The sequence below is a fragment of the Salvelinus fontinalis genome, chromosome 25, assembly GCF_029448725.1.
Source record: "Salvelinus fontinalis isolate EN_2023a chromosome 25, ASM2944872v1, whole genome shotgun sequence".
NCBI classification, from domain to species: Eukaryota; Metazoa; Chordata; class Actinopteri; order Salmoniformes; family Salmonidae; genus Salvelinus; species Salvelinus fontinalis.
The window spans coordinates 14,569,795-14,587,414 of NC_074689.1; the positions used below are offsets into that span (position 1 = coordinate 14,569,795).

Consider the following 17,620-nt stretch of genomic DNA (forward strand, 5'->3'; position numbering starts at 1 on the left):
TTGGAGAATGAGGCCTTGTCCTCTTGAATAAGCAACACAGTGGCTGAATGGCCCAATAATAATTATCTCTGGGGGATTGGGTGCAGGGAGCCAATGACTCCTGACTGCTTGTTTTTGTCAATTCTGCTGTGGCCGGTCTTCACACTTGCACACAACAAAATGGCAAGGGGGTGGCCACAAGCAGGCCATCATACACCTGCCAAAAAAAACAGAAAAAGCTTAGAGACATAAGACTTATACAGGGAGGAAGCACAGTGACTTTGCATAGACTATAGTCACTACATAGCCTATGTCTGTCTGGAGGAGCCAAAGGGGAGGCATCAATAATCTTGGTGCCTGTAACAATAAGATTATATACTCATAGTACCTATTTGTTGTCTCAGGAACAAACAATCTCATTTTCAGGTGTTTCAGTGATATATTAAGTTTTTTTGAATAGTGTTAAAATTACTTTTAGAGAGCCTATTGACAAATCTAGCCATAACAGCACCAAAAACTTGACAATGCAATCTCTACAATAGATTGAGATAATCCAGCAAGCATTATTTTATTTTTACAAATTCTTATTATTATGGTCACTGGTTGAAATGTACATTTATTTTCGTAGCCATCAAAATATTCGGTCCAGGCCAGCTACGAGCCTGCCTTTCCACAGGAAGCCCAAATCTGATATTTTTTTCAAGAATTGGTCTTTTGACCAATCAGATGAGATCTGAAAAAGATCAGAAGTGAAAAGACATGAAAAAAGACGTGATTGGTCAAAAGACCAATTAGTGGGAAAAATATATATCAGAATTGGGCTGCTTGTGTAGACGCAAACGTAGTGACATAGTTGGGGTGGCGTCAGACGTCGCCGTCTGCGTCTGTTTTTGCTGCAGGGTGTCTTGCTACCAGAGAGGGAGAGGCAAAGCGAGAGGATTTACTCTGCCCAAAATCTGTTTACGTGAGATAAGCCCATTTTTGTATGGAGGTCTATCAGAAAGTGTCGAATTATTTGAGGCTTATTTGATTGAATATAAGTTTAGTCATGTATAAGCTGTTACAAATGTACTGTTATAAGTGGATTCACCCGGCTTTCCGTCAATGTTGAGAAAAACAACGTATTGTGCCTGTTGTTTATGCGGGTATCGGCCCTCTCATTGGCTAGAACGGTCCCATCTGCTCTCTTCTGCCTTCAATTATTGAGGACATATATTTTCCATTGTTAGAGCGGTCACGCTGTTATCTTGTCAATATAATGCAGGACTCATCAACTAGATTCAGCCACTGTCCGATTTTCTTTTCATGAGCGGTGGTCAGGGTGCCGGAACCTAATTACTAATACTTCGTAGACTGGAAATTGACCCCAAGAAGCACATAAATATATAATATTTGACTAAAGCATAATCACTTCAAACTTTGCTTACATTTGTATACGATCATATATATATACTGTATTATGCGTGGGAATACTTTGGAACAGATTTCTAAAATACATATATATTTTTTTACAGTTTATGTCCAACAATAAAACATGTCCGGTGGAGTTGAGCGATGAGTAGTGTGGACTGGAGCTCCGACATCACATAAAATGACGTTTTTATTCAAAACGACTGATTTCAGGACAAAACGAATTGCCAGAAATTATACATTACATTGTTATATGCGGGCTATTCATTGGGTGGAGAAATCAGTCGTTATAGATAAAAACGTCCTTTTTATTTAAATAAAATATGTGTATGTGACGTTGGAGCTTCAGTCCGCATACGCAAATTGTCGCACAACTCCTTCATAAATCGTGGAGTTGAGTTTAGTCGGCTACTACCGTGTATGCGAGAACCCGTTTGTGACGAGAGACGGCAATCGTAGCTGGACGCTCAGCCTGAGAGGTTAATGCCTGGCTGTTTATCGAGAGAACATAGCTACAGGGAGTTTATAACACCGGGTTGGAGCTACAGGCACGGTAAACCACCCACACTTAGAGACGTTGGATGTCTGTCCTCTACAATTGTACATTCCTGCTTCAAGCTGAGCCTGCTTGTATTTCAGCTATCTAACATTAGCTAGGCTAGCTACGTTCCTCCAACTCAACTGACTTGAGATCTTTGCTTGAGGTAGCATAGGATCTTGTTTAGCGAACTAGATAGTAGCTAGCTAATTAACTAAAATAACAGATTGAATAGCTTAACTAGATGCCAAGTGATTGGCTACTACTAGCGAGCTGATACTAACGTTAGCTAGCTACAATATATTTGTTTGAAATGGCTAGCTAACTTTAGCTAACGTTAACTGGTAATGGACCGTGCTATCATCATCAGTAAGTAATGCCAGCAAAAGATGGCGGACACCTAACCAAGCTACTAGCTAGCTATCCGACTGCTGCTATGGCCTCGCTAAGTAGATAACGAACTTAGCTGTTTTGACCAGCCGATTGTTTGTTTTTGTCGGTTGTGATCAGTGTGCCCGGTCTAATACACTCACAAATGATTGCGAGACATGTAATGTTAACGATCTGGCTAGCCATCTAGTTAACTAACTTAGCTAGCTGGTTAGCTAAAATACACGGAATCACCCAATATTTCTCATGGTGATTAATGCCAACGTTCTTGCAATTTGATTAAAGATTAACTAACGTTAGCTAATTAGCACCTTTACCATTTCATAAAACTAGTTACACTTGACTTGTAGCTAATAATGTTGTCGGTATTTTGTGTACTCTGGGTAACTTCATGGTTATTGCCTTTGAGAACTCCATCTAGGGTTAAAGAAATAAAGCTAGTTAACGCTAGTTCCACGGTTGTTTTGTTGCAACACGAGTTGAACTATTGTTATAGCTAGCTAACGTTACGTTTAACTCTGGCTAGTGTCCGTGATGATGTGGTTCTGCCAATGTGGCCTCGAAATTGCCATGGTACTTTACAGAAACTAACAACTAACCTGTTTGGACACTATTTTGAGAAAATATGACGGTTTTCTAATAGACACTTACCTCAGATACGCCAACTTTTAGATCTTATAGATTTGGCTGCCTTCATTATTCTCTCAAATTTGTGTGAGGATTTGATGACGAGCCTAGATCAAATTATTTGTCCGCTGTAGCCCTATTGAGGCCTAGGCTATTTGGAGACCAAGCCTGTGACTTGGGAGAGAATGAAACAAATAAGGCCTCCAGTTTTTTTCCTAAGTGCTCTTCCACACATGTTGGGCTTTTGTGATTGCAGGCCTGCGGGTAGCATCCTCCCATTGACAGTAGTATTGTATGCTTTGGCTGTCACAGTGTGAAGGCATTAGTTACATGATGCTGTCACTTGAGCAGCGCCTTTGGCAGGCTCTGTCCATAATGCTTATTTTGCCTGTTTCCCTCTCTGTTGACCTTTCACAAGAAAACAGCTATGTGTGGGAGTTCTTGAGTTGTCTCTTGCACCCAACTGTGTGAGGCTAGTGGCTCATGCCAAGGTAAATAAATGTTGCAAGTGTAAAAAGGCAATGCCCCTGTTTTTGGTAGATAAGTCTGGGTGGGTGTTGTAACATCAGTTTGTCAATCATTCCTGTGTTTCAAAATATATATATTTGCATAAGCTGAATGCAATCAGTGGACATTTTGTTAAAACGGTTCAATGGTTTAGAGTGAAGTCAGTGTTTTGTGCTGGTGTGGTTGCAGGCCTCTAGCTAGCCTAATCTGTCTATTTGAAATGAAGACGTCTCTAATGCATAAAGTCTGCCGCTCCTTGTAGGTCAATCACTTTAAATATGAATAAGATTTCAATGCCTTAGTGTTGGCTGAAGTTTAGGCCTGCATGGAGCGAGACTACTAGGCCTAGATCAGATATCTATATTCAGCCGCGGGCCATTTTTTTCTTTTTTCTTGAGTGGATGGTCGGGGGCCACTTAATTGGAATACTTGACCAGATTTCCAAAATTATATTAACTTGAAACTGATTTCCTGGTGTTTTTACAGCCTTGTGTCCAACAATGAAAATTCATCAACAGTGTTTTTATATGTACAGTACCAGTCATTCCAAGGTTTTTATTTTTACTATTTTCTACCATAAGAGAATAATAGTGAAGACATCAACTTTTGAATAACAATCGTGTAGAAACCAAAAAAAGTGTTAAACAAATCAAAATATATTTGAGATTCTTCAAAGTAGCCACCCTTTGCCTTCATGACAGCTTTGCACACTCTTGGCATTCTCTCAACAAGCTTCATGAGGTAGTCACCTGGAATGCATTTCAATTAACAGGTATGCCTTGTTAATTTGTGGTATTTCTGTCCTTAATGTGTTTGAGCCAATCCGTTGTTGTGACAAGGTAGTGGTGGTATACAGAAGGTTGCCCTATTTGGTTAAAGACCAAGTCCATATTATTGCAAGAACAACTCAAATAAGCAAAGAGAAACAACAGTCCATTTAAGACATGAAGGTCAATCAATCCGGAACATTTCTTAAACTTTGTGCAGTCTCAAAAACCATCAAGCGCTTTGAAACTGGCTCTCTTGATGACCGCCACAGGAAAGGAAGAACCTGAGTTACCTCTGCTGCAGCGGATACGTTTATTAGAGTTATAAGCCTCAGAAATTGCATCCCAAATAAATGTATCTTACTTGAACTCTGAAATGTCTCAACATCAACTGTTCAGAGGCTGTGTGATTCAGGCTTTCATGTTCAAATTGCTGCAAAGAATCCACTTCTAAAGGACACAAATAAGACGAAGAGATTTGCTTGGGCCAAGAAAAATGAGCAATGGACTTTAGACCAGTGGAAATCTGTCCTTTGGTCTGATGAGTCCAAATTCCAACCACCTTGTCTTTGTGAGACGCAGAGTAGGTGAACGGATGATCTCCGCACGTGTGGTGCCCACCGTGAAGCATGGAGATGGTGTGAGGGTGTTTTGCTGGTGACACTGTTGGTGATTTATTTAGAATTCAAGGCACACGTAACCAGCATGGCTACCACAGCATTCTGTCATCCCATATGATTTGCGCTTGATGGAACTGTCATTTGTTTTTCAACAAGACAATGACCCAACATACCTTCAGGCTGTGTAAGGGCCATTTGACCAAGGAGAGTGATGGAGTGCTGCATCAGATGACCTGGCCTCCACAATCACTCTACCTCAACCCAATTGAGATGGTTTTGGATGAGTTGGACCGCAGAGTGAAGGAAAAATCAGCCAACAAGTGCTCAGCATATGTGGGAACTCCTTCAAGACTGTTGGAAAAGCATTCCAGGTGAAGCTGGTTGAGTGCCAATAGTGTTCAAAGCTGTCATCAAGGCTGAGTGGCTACTTTGAAGAATCCCAAAAAATATTTTGATTTGGCTAACACTATGTTTACTACATGATTCCATATGTGTTATTTCATAGTTGTGATGTCTTCACTATTATTCTACAATGTAGAAAATAATAAATAATAAAGAAAACCCCTTGCATGAGTAGTTGTGTCCAAACTTTTGACTGTGTGTGTGTGTGTGTGTGTGTGTGTATGTATATATATATATATATATACTGCTCAAAAAAATAAAGGGAACACTTAAACAACACAATGTAACTCCAAGTCAATCACACTTCTGTGAAATCAAACTGTCCACTTAGGAAGCAACACTGATTGACAATAAATTTCACATGCTGTTGTGCAAATGGAATAGACAAAAGGTGGAAATTATAGGCAATTAGCAAGACACCCCCCCCCAAAACAGGACTGATTCTGCAGGTGGGGACCACAGACCACTTCTCAGTTCCTATGCTTCCTGGCTGATGTTTTGGTCACTTTTGAATGCTGGCGGTGCTCTCACTCTAGTGGTAGCATGAGACGGAGTCTACAACCCACACAAGTGGCTCAGGTAGTGCAGTTCATCCAGGATGGCACATCAACACTTCACAGATGAAAGCAGGTTCACACTGAGCACATGTGACAGACGTGACAGAGTCTGGAGACGCCGTGGAGAACGTTCTGCTGCCTGCAACATCCTCCAGCATGACCGGTTTGGCGATGGGTCAGTCATGGTGTGGGGTGGCATTTCTTTGTGGGGCCGCACAGCCCTCCATGTGCTCGCCAGAAGTAGCCTGACTGCCATTAGGTACCGAGATGAGATCCTCAGACCTCTTGTGAGACCAAATGCTGACACATGCACATTTGTGGCATGCTGGAGGTCATTTTGCAGGGCTCTGGCAGTGCACCTCCTTGCACTAAGGCGGAGGTACTGGTCCTGCTGCTGGGTTGTTGCCCTCCTACGGCCTCCTCCACGTCTCCTGATTTACTGGCCTGTCTCCTGGTAGGGCCTCCGTGCTCTGGACACTACGCTGACAGACACAGCAAACCTTTTTGCCACAGTTCGCATTGATGTGCCATCCTGGATGAACTGCACTACCTGAGACACTTGTGTGGGTTGTAGACTCCGTCTCATGCTACCACTAAAGTGAGAGCACAGCCAGCATTCAAAAGTGACCAAAACATCAGCCAGGAAGCATAGGAATGAGAAGTGGTCTGTGGTCACCACCTGCAGAATCACTCCTGTTTTGGGGGGTGTCTTGCTAATTGCCTATAATTTCCACCTTTTGTCTATCCATTTGCACAACAGCATGTGAAATTTATTGTCAGTGTTGCTTCCTAAGTGGACAGTTTGATTTCACGGAAGTGTGATTGACTTGGAGTTACATTGTGTTGTTTAAGTGTTCCCTTTATTTTTTTGAGCAGTGTATAATTCACCAACACATTTCTTGTTAGTCCAACAGATATTGCTATCAGGTTGTAAATCACAGCTGGCCGCGTACATTGTTTGCTGCCGACAGTCATTCAGGATGAACTGTTTCAGAAAAAGCAAATAAAGACTAATGTAACTATGGCTGGGAATGTCAATACAATTAAACTAGCAGGGGCAATGATCACAAATTAGCCATGTTATGACTGATAAGTTATCCTGTCTATTCATGTAGCTACTTATTTAGTGAGATAAAAACATAGAGCCTAACGCTAGCTAGCTGCTGGGAGGATTTCATGCCAGTGGATGAGTTGCCGACTTTTCCACCCATATTGTTTTTCGGTGGCTACAGCTAGAGATACAGGTGTCATTTGGTTAGCTAGCAAGAAATGTGAATCACTTTGTTAGCTAGCTATGCTGAACTTAAAAACTGTTATCCACACTTAGAATATCTCTTAGTTGTCAACTTATATTTGGCATCAATCAAACGGGCAGGCATGTTCCCATTCAGTTGTCAAAACGTGGGTTGGGACAAGAAGGCAAGCTGCAGAAGTGCGAGCAGGCTACTATTCCCCATCGTTTATCAGTGCAATTTTGACAGCAAGCTGTAAGTTTGAGAGGGTATATCTACTGTTCCCTTGTTAGATTTGAGGTAATTTTGCTCTGGCTAACATTAGTTGTTGATGTGCATAGGCAACTGAGGGAGCCTACCTATTCATGGTTGTTTGGTCAGTGGGATTGCAAAGTTCCCAAATGTAAAAGGACTCCCTTGGGATTTACATATTTGCAGAAATCCATTTAGGTGTGATTTTTGGCATTTTGGTGAATGTTTTCTAATGATCAAAAGTCACGATGTTACTTCCTGTAAAAACGCAGTCCAGTTCAAAATGAAGGATGGCAGGCCGGTGTGGCAAATGGCTTATTTGCATGTAGGCCTACTGGAGCCTACAAACACCCGCTTGTGTAGAGTCTGGTCCTGGACAAGACAGATGTTTATTTCCTGAAGTGTCTATTAGTTGTCCAAACACACGGCGGCTTTCCCGATCTATATTGCTATAGAATTAAAATATGAAAACTTGAAAATGTCTATGTGCTCGCTTGTCAGAAAATGTTTAGCCGTTCTTCCTGAGGTTGTATATGAACACATTTTATTTCAAGATTTAATGTTGCTAAAACACTGTTCCACTTTAAATGGCAGCTGTAGAATTCATAGTGGATATGTTATTACTCACTCACTCACTGTATGTGTGCAGTTTGCCCATGTGTTTTCCCAAGCTGCCTTACAGAGATGTGGGAGTGTATGTCTAAATATAAAAAAAGTCTGCACATACTTTTTATGTGAATTTTAGAATTTGGGTTCCAAATCCAACCATGCTTTTTACTTGTTTACACCAGGGATAGTGTTGTCACGATAGCAGAATTTTGACTTCGATTCCAAAACAATACAACTGCAAAAAAAAGGCGTATTAGCCAAAGTCACAGAATGGAACTTGATTCAGACTGCTCTCTTGAGTTCAATATCATTTATAATAGAAATGATTGATTTTTGGATGTATGCTTTAATTAATCAATTATACAATTCATTTGACTTTGGTAAACTGACTAACTACATAACGGTCAACTTTTTGAATGGTAAATCTGTAGTCTATTGATAAACAGGGTAAATCAAGTACAGGTGACTGCCTATTCAATAGGAGTGTGCACATTCATTGAGTTACTGAGCTTGTTTTGGCTGATTTCATGGGGCCACAAATGATAAACAATCGGTCTTCCATTTGGGACTTATTGTCCTGATCAACATTTGCGTAAAAGAAGCAACCACGTCTTTTTATAAAAGTGTGCGCTGTCTCTTTAAGACCGATGACCTCATTCACAGTCAGCTCCAGCAAAGATGATATTGATGTGGGGAGAGGAAGTGAATTAATAAAGTTTTCGGTGACAATCTTTGAAATCAGCAACATTTTGCATTATGGTTTGAATATCACAAACAATATACTAGGGTAGTTAATTAATGTTAGGTTCAGCTGTAAGTTAGCAAGGAAAGTTAGCCTACAAAGCTGGAAGCTACCAGTATCGTCTTGTATTTGTGCAGTGTTCTAGCCTGTAATGGACATTGTTTTGCGAACAGTAAATAAATCAACATTTCTACATGCCGTATTGCGTTATTCGAGTGTGTTAACTTCTGTGCAGCGTAAGTGGTGACGCAACCAGACTCCCAGTGGGTGCAGTGGTTCCTCAGGACATGCTAGCAGTGAGCAAGTGGAGCAGGCACGGTGCTCTCGCACTATAAAGGAGACATCGGCTGCCCTGCTAGACTTGATCCTCTCTGTCGATGACGTGTGACACATTTGACAGAAGTACAGAAAGTGCTAGTATCGGAAAAGTACAAAAGTTTTGGTATACCGTGCAACACTACAAGAGTATTGAGCACATGGTCTCCCTTTTACTGTCTGTGTAGCCTAGTTCTAGCCTAGGCCTATATGGTAGCACTGGAAAGCTACTCACACGCACTATGAATACCAAATATCACACAAACCTGTAAATCCCCCCCCCCCCCCCCCCCCCCTCTCTCTGATCTAGCGAGTCGGATCCATTCCTGAGTCAGAGCCATTAGTTATAATGATATCCAATTCAGTGATGCTAGCTGCATGGGCTGTTGACGTCCCCAATGGTGTGCCAGCACAGAGGCCAGCTCTCAGCAAACTGACTGGGAGAACAATGTTCCTCAGCCTTCACGTTTAACTAGCAGCTTTACAAGCGATGAAGCGACACTGAACATATAATAATTCTTTGATTCAGTCATATTTTTTTGTTATTTATCCCATAAGTGAAGACATTTTTGCTTCTAGACAGTGTTGCACCTCGGCACATACCCTAGTCTTTGATGGCTTCCAAGAAATCAAAACGGTATCTCAGAAGAATTCTAATAGAGAAATGTCTTAGTGTTGCAACTGCTCTGAAACGCCGTACGATTAGATGCCTCAGTCTCCCCAGTCTGTCACAACCAATGATGACACTTGTCTGACTGACTGGCCCTTAGTCAGGCTTTGTCAACCAGCCTAAATGACTAAACACGCACACACACACCTCATCCTCTCTGTCTGTCCTTAGTTTTCCCTCTCTTTCCCTGTCACCTAAGGACAAGAAAAATAACCAACTGTACGAAGCTTTAAACTAGCAGGAAACCTTGCACCCGGAAGCTGCTTTTCTAATTGCCGGCGATTTTTAATTCCGCGTCTTTAAGACACGTGATACCCAACTTCCATCTACACGTTTCCCTCGCCACTAAGGGTGAATAAGTCCTAGACCGTTGTTACTCTACCCAGAAGCAAGCATACAAGGCCCACCCTCGTCCCCCATTCGGCAAATCAGATCATGACTCCATACTCCTGCTTCTTGTATACAAGCAGAAGCTCAAACAGGAAGTACTTGTGACTTGCTCTGTTGAGAAATGGTCCTCAGAAATTATGCTACAGGACTGCTTTGCTAATGCTGACTGGAACATGTCCCATTCTCCACCGATAGCATCAACGAGCTACCCACCTCCGTCACCGGCTTCGTTAGGAAATGGTTCAGAGACGTTGTCCCCCCCACAGTGAATGTTTGCTGTTTCCACAATCAAAAGCCCTGGATTAAGAGGTTGGTGTTACGCGAAAGGGCAGGGCTATCGCAGCCAAACCTGAAGCTAAGGCTGAGGAAAGGAACAAGTACAAGAAGTTCCGCTACGACCTCCGCAGAGCCATTTAACAAGAAAAATAACAATATAGGAACAATAGGGACCTATGAAATCCATTTTCTTTTCAAATTCCTATTTTCAAATTTATTTTTCTGAACTCTGTTTTATGATCTGTTTTATGATTTAAGCTAATTTGATCATAAAGTGTCTAATGTGAATGAATAAAACAACAATTTAATAAGATAAATGTTAAATTTGTAATGATGCAACACATTGCACTTTTTTTTTATCAAGGCAAGTGCTTCAATACAGAGTTCTACTAAGTGTTTCATTATAAATAATAAAAAGTAATGCAAGAATATAGGAAACAATGCAATCGGAAAAACCTAATTATACTTGTGTAACAACTTTGCATAGTTTTTTTGTTGTGAAATGAAGTGTTTCACATGTGTATCATTATAAATAAAGATTCATGCAATAGGCAACCTATGGAACTACCTTATGAGCTCCCATGTCTGTCCATTGTAAGTTTTCCATCTATCACAGACCACTCCATTTGAAGTACATGATTGTCTGTGAGTAGAGTCTTGTATTTGCTGAAACTCCTCTGTCGACGGAGTAGATGTAGGGCACTGCCACTTCTGCAACTCTTGGGAATCTCGCACCTAGGCCCCTCCAGTAATCAGCAAGCTCCAAAGCAGTTGAGGGCTTCCTGGACTCAGTTCTGGTAGGCAATCCATTCTTCACTGAGCTCTGTTGATGGGTTTCAGGTGTATGTGTAGGCTTCAATCTGCTTTTCCATGGCTGGAGCCTGCCTGGGATCGAACACCCTAGCCAGCCTGTAGACCTCTCTGGTCCAAGTGGAATGCATCATGGAGATGGTCAAGCACCTCCCTTCTCTCTCCAATCGCCATCTTTCTCAATAGCTCATCTGTCTTGGCACTATACCCACATGTTTTTGCCGTTCCGTTCACTAGTTAAAAGCCAAGATCTTCCATGACATTGTATGCAGACACTGCTGTGGGACGGTGGGTTCCTTTCAGGATTGACAGAGCTGTCATCAGTTTGGAGCAGCCCTCCGAGATGGTTAGCCTAACAGTGATGGCCTGCACCTTCTCTGTTTCCAGCTGGCTGAGGATGTTTGTGACTGCTTGGGATGGTGACTTTTCTGCCAACAAAAACTCTGTACAGATGAACATGCTCTGCATGGTACTTCACTGCCTCAAACCAGCTATTCCATCGGGGGCTCACTGCTTCAGGAGGTGCCTTGGCCTGCACAAACTCCTTCATAATGAGGAAGCTCCCCCATCGCTTTCTGGCAGGCTTCTTGACAAAGACAGATCTCATCCATGTTACAAGTGATGCAACTTCAGAGAAGTATTTGTAGTACTGCCAGGTCTCACCCACCAGATTGATGACATGGCAGAGACGGGTTACATGGACACTGTGTATCACTCCCTTCAGAACCTCCTTGTATGTCTTCAGGCAGTAGGAGGCATTCTCTGTGACCGCTGCCCAGGCACCGTTCAGTTTGTTGCTGTGGGGGGGGGAGGCTAGTATAACTTGGGAAAATGTTCTCCACCAGAAAGTACTGGTTTCCAATACCTGCAATGAAAGTTGAGGAAACTTTTTAATTATGTTTTAACCTATTGTGACAAAATAAGTGTAAAAACAATATAGAGATAGTTAGCTAGATGGAGAGACAGACAGCTGCTGACATTATGCATTGCTATATTTCCCCATGATAGCTCGTCGTTTGGAATATCATAATTTGCGTGCGGACAATTAACACTGCGGAATGTAAATGTAGGCTATTGCAACAGTATATTAATAGGCTGTTAACTCTCCAATGATTAGAATGCTGCAATCCCTTGCATCTGTCTCGTCAACAACCACCGCAAACTTCTTCCAACAGATCTTCTGTAGAACGGCAGTCATATGTTGGTCGAACACACGGGGCAGGTGAATTTGAGAGGCTGCTCTCATTTTCGGGCAACGCTCCTCCCTGTTTGCAATGCTTCACTAGAAATGTCCATAGCTTTCTTAGCTTTTCTAAGGGGATGTCGGACTCGGCGCACACAGCCACAAAGTCCTGATTAAATTCTCGTCTTGTATCTGCTGATGCGCTTGCACTAATGGTCGTTTGAAGAGGCACGCTCTGGCTAACACGGTACTTTTCCTTGTTTTTCACATAGGCTTTAGACTAAGTGGTCATCACATATTTTTTACAGATCTAATCAATAGTATGTTGACTGAATTTGCAAAACAGCTTATCACCTGACGACTCATAGTCCTTTGGGTGTTGCTCTGCTCTGAATTTAGAGTTTAATTTAAAAAAAAAAATGGCGACTTGGTTGACATGTTTCTCAAAGTAAATGCCAAGTTAGGTGACGTAAGGGACCCCCCCCCCCCCTCTCAAAACACCCCAATTGAAACATAATTATTTCTTTAGGCCTACTCATCTGTAATTTTTACAATTTATGAAATCATTTAGGTTACTACAATTAGCCCTCCTTTTTTATCGATTTCAGCCAAATTATGGAAACTACTGCATATTCCACGTTTCAGTTGATTCCATTTTTATGACCAAATTCTGCGATTCAGTCTGCGTTTTCTGCATCGCGGAAATCATAGGGCCCTAGAACAAGGTGGAATCCTTTTACACAGGCCCCGCCGCATGTGGCAGGGCCATTACGGATTACAAAGGAAGACCCAGCCGTGATCTGCCCAACAATGCCGCTACCAGACTAACTCAATGCATTTTATGCACACCTCGACAAAAACATTGCCGTGCGTGAGGGCTCCCACTAACCGAGGACTGGCTGATCTCGCTCTCAGAGGCCGATGCAAGATTTTTTTTAGCCTTTGTCAACAATTGCAAGGTTGCGTGGCTGGATGGTATTCTAGAGCGTGTTCCTAGAGCATGCACTAGACAACAGTCATGTTCACAGTAATTTTCAACCTCTCTTTGTCCCGGTCTGTAATCCCCACATGTCCCAAGCTGACCACCAATCAGTCCTGTTCCCAACAACTCAAAGGCAACATGCCACAATGACTACTGCCCTGTAGCACTCACCTGTAAGCATGAAGTGCTTTGAAAGGCTGCTTATGGCACACATCTATCATCCTAGACCCACTCCAATTTGCATACTACCCCAACAGATCAATAGATGACGCAATCTCAATTGCACTTCACACTGCCCTCATCCACCTAGATAAGAGGAATACCTATGTGAGTGCTGTTAATTGACTACAGACCAGCGTTCAACACCATAGTCCCCTTCAAACTCATCACTAAACTTAGGACCCTGGGACTGAACACCTCCGTCTGCAACTGGATCCTAGACTTCCTTTCGTGCCGACCCCAGGTGGTGAGGGTAGGTAACATCAGCACAGCAACGCTGACCCTCAACACGGGGGGCCCACAGGGCTGTGTACTTAGTCCCCTCCCGTACTTCCTGTTCACCCATGACTGTGTGGCTACGCACGACTCCAACACCAAGTTAGCGGATGACAGCTGCACCATTGAGCACCTTAACTGGCTGCATCATTGCTTGGTATGGCAACTGCACCTCCTTTGATCACATGACGCTAAAGAGGGTGGTCCGGATAGCCCATTACATCACTGGGGCTGAGCTCCCTGCCATCCAGAACCACTATATCAGGTGGTGTGAAAGGAAGGCCTGGAAAATGCAGTATGTCAACACATTTCATCTGCATGGGTCTCCTGTTCTGTCCAAATGAGCTCCATCTGCTTTACAGTGCCAGCACAAAGGTCCAGTCTGTCTCCATCTTTGAAACGTGATATGTAGGCAAGAAAGAGGAAGAAAGGAATAATCAAGCCACTCACTGTCACCCTCAAACATTGATACATTTCTTGTGGACAGACGCACGTAACATAAATGGTAGTGGTCGACAGACTTAGGGCTGCGATGACTAACGAGGAACTTTATTCCGGTACGCTGTTGATCTTTCATCACTAGCAATATGGTTTCCATCCAATTGGTGACAGATTTTATGTTTTCATCAAACGGACTTATAGCGGCTGAAAGGGTGTGTGATGACAGTGATGGGGGGAATCAATAGTTCAATATCGGGATATTATTACCAACTATATATCGTATCACTTTTGTCAATATCGTAATATAATTATTTTGCCTGTTGGCTGTACCTGCACCAAAACTTTTGTATATTTCCTTCATAGCTTGTTCTCCAGCTTTTTAAATAGGGAGCCAATACCACCCTGCATACCACTGCTGGCTTGCTTCTGAAGCTAAGCAGGGTTGGTCCTGGTCAGTCCCTGGATGGGAAACCAGATGCTGCTGGAAGTGGTGTTGGAGGGCCAGTAGGAGGCACTCTTTCCTCTGATCTAAAAAAAAAATATCCCAAATGCCCCAGGGCAGTGATTGGGGACACTGCCCTGTGTAGGGTGCCGTCTTTCGGATGGGACGTTAAACGGGTGTCCTGACTCTCTGAGGTCATTAAAGATCCCATGGCACTTATCGTAAGAGTAAGGGTGTTAACCCCGGTGTCCTGGCTAAATTCCCAATCTGGCCCTCAAACCATCATGGTCACCTAATAATCCCCAGTTTACAATTGGCTCATTCATCCCCCTCCTCTCCCCTGTAACTATTCCCCAGGTCGTTGCTGCAAATGAGAACGTGTTCTCAGTCAACTTACCTGGTAAAATAACGGTAAAATAAATAAATAAATTAAATTAAATTTCAGGACTTTTATTTGCATTACCGATCAACTTGTTTTCTCATGGCTCTCGTCCCTCTGCAGCAGACTTATGGTGAGCAATATGTTTGAAACATCAAATCGCAATAAAATCACAGTATCAAATTGCAATATATATGGTATCGGCTCGTAAGTAGCGTGATGGGATGGTGAGGTCCCTGGCAAGTGTACCTGCCCTATTAGTCCTCATTTAAAAAATGTACGGTTAAATTCCCATGTACCAAATAAAAAGATAAGTTCAATGGGGTTAAACTATTTTGATGGTTTTGTCACAACTGTTTATAGAGCAAATTTGCCCATTCTGGTCTTGGCACATGCCCCTCCCCCCAAAAAAGAAACCGTTTTCCACAGGATCCCCAAAATGCTAGGGCTGGCTCTGACTGCATGTGTGGTTATGGATTGCAGGTCTCCGTGCTGACATCCATGTTATATATAATAGTAGTTATATAAATATTTGCCCATAAAGGCGCTTCCACCCATTCTTGCATAATTAATTTTGCAAACACAAATATCCCACCATGGCAAACTTTTTAAAATTATTATAAAAAAAGAAAATTCAAACATCAGTTAATTGCTGAGTAAATTATTTGTCATTTAATTTTTGCGGACCTCACGGTGAAGCCAATGCCTATGGGCCAGGAGTTTCTCCCGGTCTTTCTCTATTGGCTAACTAAGGCCAAGTTTTCTGCGTTAGTCCACCAGACTCTGCGCATTTGGGGGGGGGTGGGGTGTCTGGGAGTGAGATTACCTGTGCTCTTGCCCTCCAACCCCGGACAGACTTCCAGGGCTGAGGGGATTATAAACTACTCCCTGGCCTGTCTGGCTGGCAGTATCCCTTTTTCATTAGTCAACCTTCTTAATTAGAGACTGATGGCAGCTTACTGTTGGTCTCTGCTCTGCCCCAGTCCTATGTCTGTCACTCTACTCCTAGTCTGTGTCTCTCTCTACTCCTAGTCAGGTCAGAGTACTCTTGATGAGATATTGCTATAGGTGTCTGTGCTGTCAGATTAAGCAGAACATCACGCTTTCTTTCTACGGAGGAAAAAAATGAAACTTCCTTTGCAATCTGCACATTTAGGATGGACAGCTATGATGCTTTAAAATATATTTTTTTACTGCAGCCTGTTCATTCAGCTCCAGACCGACTGAGCACTTCTGTCTTTGAGGCACGACATCACTGTAATGGCCATGACCGTAATTGGCCAGCCAAATGACCGCGGTCACCTTAATAGCTGTTTTGACGCACATTTTCTCCTCCCCTTCTGACGGCATGTGCTGCCATAGAAATATAATGAATATAATTGGCTTCTCCGTTTAAGTTAATGATGGCGTAATGTGTTTACTGGCGGACATTGTGAGTGTACCCATGAGAGCAAAGCAGGGAGTAAATGTCTTAAGTTTTTTTTTTTTTTTTTGTGGTTTTCTTTATGTTTATTTCACTTTTCATGACGGTCTCCATCCATAACCGTGGGTTATACAGTAATTGTGCCAGCCCTAGATGTCGCGCTGGTTCACCTTTTGAGGTTATGCCATGTATCTGTTCTCCTGTCATGTCGCTGTTATAGCTGGAGGCGTAATGAGCAGAGTGGTGCTGCGAGTTCCTTGGTTGTTCGTTCAGCTGGTCAGAGGTTGTTCATCTCAGACATTGGTTGGTTTCCATGCCAGACTCACTCCGTAATGCTGTGTCATTGGTTCTGATGCCAACATCCCCACTCTCCCCTGTACTTCCCTTCCCACATCCTCCCCTACTCTCCTATCCTCCTCTGGTTGGGCTGCTCTGTGTCTCCAGACGGAGGGGATCAGGGAGAGGTTTTATCTTGCCTGCCTGCCGGTAGTCTCTGTGCCACTCGGCTGAGCTGGAGCTAATGCAAGGCAGACGCGTACCGTCCGTCCCCCTATGCCAGCCAGACGGGTACAGGAGAGCAGTGGAGTTAGGTGTGAAGGAGAGGACAGGAGATAAAAGGTGAGCAAAGGATTGAGAGAAGTGTTTTGCAGAGGAGAGGATTGATAGAAGTGCCGTGTAGAAGTGAGAAAGGGGACGAGTGCAGTGTGTTGGAGTAGGGTGAAGTGCCCTTCAAGGTCTTCTGGATTCTGCACCCTCTCTAATGACTTCTGCTGTGTTCCTTGAGATGTTTGGATGAGGATGAAGCCCCGGGGCATCTATATCAAGCATCTCACAGTAGGAGTGCTGATCTCGGATTAGTTTGGGCCTGAAGATCATAATACATAGCCTATTGATTATATGGAAAGGCGGGACCTGATCCCCCTGGTCTAAAGACAATGGAGGCTTTCTCCTGTCCTGATGAACAGCACTTCACCCTTAGTCAGCTGGGAGTCCTCTGGCTCCACTCATCTCAGCCTTTAATGCTCTGAGATGATGGCCTTGCTTGCCCTGTTTACTTGTGAGTGTATGTTACACTGAGGCAGTCTGAGACAATTTGTGTGCATATCTGCACTTTAATAATGGTTTGTGGCTGTTTTCATGTCCCTTTGCTTTGCCAGTGTGTAACATGATTTTCCTGTGTTT

General features: G+C 43.0%; 1 protein-coding gene across 2 annotated transcripts in view; it reads left to right on the top strand.

Moving 5' to 3' along the window:
* The first annotated feature begins 1,732 nt into the window (after positions 1-1,732).
* LOC129822867 (NEDD4-like E3 ubiquitin-protein ligase WWP1) overlaps positions 1,733-17,620 on the top strand; it is a 60,563-nt gene continuing 44,675 nt past the window's right edge. Inside the window, exon 1 of one of the 2 annotated variants that reach the window (XM_055881342.1) lies at positions 1,733-1,942. The gene's annotated coding sequence lies outside the window, so the exon portion shown is untranslated. Of the gene's footprint in view, positions 1,943-16,837; positions 17,057-17,620 lie in introns of those variants that run through there. The other variant, XM_055881343.1, reaches the window with a different exon arrangement.